We start from the raw sequence: 3,566 nt of genomic DNA on the forward strand, positions 1-3,566 counted from the left end.
CCTTTTGACAAGAAAGGCTTTAAATGAAAGGAACAGTGACCCTTAGAATCAAACCATCATATACTTCTGAATTCTATGACTAGAAAGATGCTCATAAACCAATAAAAGTTAATTAGAAATAATGACTTTGCTTGAAATTTAGGGAAAGGATTTTTTCCTCTTAGTTCTGGGAAAGATATAAGAGGGTTTCAGGTTTGAAGCTCCTGTAGCCATCTTGCAACGAGAAGTGAGCCTGTATGAGTAATCAGCCAACTTGGAGGAATACTAGAAAGAAATTTTCCTTGACTAAATTTACTACTTTTCATACTTCTTTTGAAAGAGGAAGAATTGATATTTGACAAGATACTCACTGCATAAAAAAAAAAATCTATCCTCAACCATCCACTTTCTTGATTAGAAGAAAATGTTTCTTATCTACACTTTTGGGGTGCTAAATTGTGATTCGTACTTTTCTTTGTTATTTTAAGGGTAACATATATTCTAAGTCTAATTACAAATGTTACTGAAGTTTAACAACAATACTATGGTTAGCAGACCTATCTATGGTGAGGTATTTTTGTTGTTTTTATAATTTTTTGTTTTGTTTACTGTTAACACATTCTCCTAAGACCATTTCTGGATGTGTTATGAATATAGGAATGAAGGTACATAGTATATAATAAATATCTTATAAATTGAAAATCAGCTGTCATCCTTTTCCAGTTTTTTAGATCTTAGATATCAAGACACTACATTTGAAAGAGTAAGAAACATTAAAATATATATTATTTTACATTTTAGGGGTCTTTTTTTTTTAAAGGAATTCACAGTGAATTCAACTATATATATGACACATAGTAATTGAATGCATAACTACTAAACTATTTTTTAATATTTTCTTGAAATTTCATTCTTAATATATGTTTTCTGTGGTTTATCAAAGTCTAAATGTCTGGCAAAAATCTGAATTGGAAATGTGGTAAGTGAATGATGTAGCAATGCCTATATACTGTCCTTTTAAATTAATTGGTGAATTCTAGCTCCAAAAATGTCAGAATATCTATTGAAATAACCAGCTCAAAGATAGTTATAAACTCTGGTAGTAGGGGAAACAATTTAAAAAGTCACTGGTCTATGGCCATGCCATCCTGAACAAGTCTGATCCCATCTGATGTCGGAAGCTAAGCGGGGTCAGGCCTGGTTAGTACTTGGATGGGAGATCACCTAGGAAGACCAGGTGCTGTAGGCGTAAAAAATAAAAAAATAAGGGATTATAAGCTGAGAAGGTCCTTGCAATCTGTGAGGTCAACCAAGGATTGCCTCGCCTAAAAAAAAAGGAAAAAAAAAAGTCACTAGAGAGCTATTCAAATCAGGAGGATACTTCAGAGGATTCGATCCTTCACAATGTAAGTTAACTGCACGAGATCCAAGTATAAGTATCTTGCCCCCCAGTCCAATGTGAGTATAGAGGCTACAACTCCAGCAAAAAATTGCAGTCTTATCACCTTAGGGATTCATAAGACAGAATTTTAGGCAACCAGAGTCGCTGGAAATTGAAATGAATCTCAGAAAGGATGAAGTCAAAGCAGGGCCTGCCTGCAAATGTATCTATAAATTCCTTTAGTGACAGCTTACCTCTGAAATGCACATGCATGTGGGACATTCAAAAGATCCAAGTGGAAAATAGCAAAATAAAATAAAAATTGGAGGATAAAAAGTCTAAGAAGAGATTTCAGCTCCTGCTCAAAGGAGGGGGACAGAGTTTGGAGTTTAAGTCCTGTCAGGTTAGAGGTGCTTATTAAAAAACTTGAGTTTTATAAGAATCTGCCCTAATAAAGTATAAAACTAAACCTCCACCTTAAGATGAATTGCCAGTAGCTTAACTAAATGCTTAAGCAAAAAATGAATCTTCATCAGAAGATAATAGAATCTAGGAACAAGTGTTATTTACAATGTCCAATATAAAAAGATATTTTTAAATTATGTTGATAAGTAATGTATTGTGACCAATTGTTCGGGAAAAAAAAAAAGGCACTAGAAACATCTAAGGGATAACCAAGATATAGAAATAGCAGACAATGTCTTTAAAAAAATTGTAAAAAATATGTTCGAGGACTTAAATTAAAACTTGGTTAAATTAACTGAATTTAATTAAAAAAAAACAACAGCAATAAACCCAGTAGAAATTCTAGAATTGAAAATTGCATAGACAGTTATCTGACCTGATAAATAAAATTACTGAATAGGCTTAATAGCAGAAATAAGAGAAGGCAGGAAAATGGGTTGATTTTAAAGATTAATTAATAGGAACTACATAATGTCAAGATCTAGAAAAAAATGACTTAAAAAATGAAGGGAATTTCAGTGACTTGGGGAATAATATTAAATGTTCTAATGTAGAATTGAGAAAAGAAGAGTGGAAGAATTTGGACAGCTTTTACCAAATGTGATAAAAAATATTAAATTACAATTATAAAAATATCTGCAAAACCCAAGTAAGGTACATTTTTTAAAGAGCTAAACTGATTAAAACAGCTGAAACACAAAAATAAGAAATCTTGACAGAAATGAGAAAAAAATAACATTGCAAACAGAAAGATGTTATGAATAAAGGCTGAATTTTCTTTGTTTTTGCTTAACAAAGCTTTAAAACACATAAAGCAAAATCTGAAGAAAGTTAGATATACAGATATTAAACTAAATAATACATTGATAATTATATCCTCTCTGGTAATTGATAGAATATCAAGACAAAAAATTAATGATGACAGTATCAACCAACTTTATCTAATAGTCAGCATTTATATAATATTATCCATAACAATGCTTGTTCATTAAAAATAATTTCAAAGAACTCAAAAGATTAAAGTATTACAAAACATATTTTCTGATTATAATATAATAAATTATAAATTAATGTCAACATGTGTCTTGAAATTCCATAAATATTTGGAAATAAAACAAAATACTTCTAAATAAATAATGAGTGCAAAAAAAGATTTAAATAGCAAGAGAAATTAAAAAATATTTCTAATTGATAATGATAAAATAGCATATAAAAATGTGTGGCATATAGCTAAAACAGTGTTTAGGGAGAAATGTATAGGCTTACATATATACATACCTCTATTAAACCTCATCTAACTATAAGATCCAATTTTCTACCTTAAAAGCTAAAGATAAGCATATTAATGTTTGTAAATGGACTGGAATAATAAAAATGAAAGCAAAAATGAGTATAATGGAGAACAAAAAATAGACAGTTAACAAATTCAAAATTTAGCTTTGACAAATATAATAAAATTAATAAACCAGTAGTGTAATTGATGAAGAAAAAAAGAAGTAAACTCCAAAAAATATTGTAATCAAGAATGAAATATGAAATATATTATATAACCTAAAGAATTTAAAAGAATATTAAAGTAATATCATAAATAACTTTATATGAATGAAATTGATGACATATTTATATTCTATAAAAAATACATCAAAATTTACACAGGAAGAAATAAAAAGTCTAAATATCTCTGTATCTATTAAATACATCATCAAAAACCTCTCAAAAATAAAAATCTAGAGCATAGTTT

The 3,566-nt window shown here is 29.1% G+C and overlaps 1 pseudogene; it reads left to right on the forward strand.

Moving 5' to 3' along the window:
• The first annotated feature begins 1,109 nt into the window (after positions 1-1,109).
• Positions 1,110-1,228, forward strand: LOC111730286 (annotated as a pseudogene).
• The last annotated feature ends 2,338 nt before the right edge of the window (positions 1,229-3,566 follow it).

This window comes from Pteropus vampyrus, unplaced genomic scaffold, assembly GCF_000151845.1.
Source record: "Pteropus vampyrus isolate Shadow unplaced genomic scaffold, Pvam_2.0 Scaffold9, whole genome shotgun sequence".
NCBI lineage: Eukaryota > Metazoa > Chordata > Mammalia > Chiroptera > Pteropodidae > Pteropus > Pteropus vampyrus.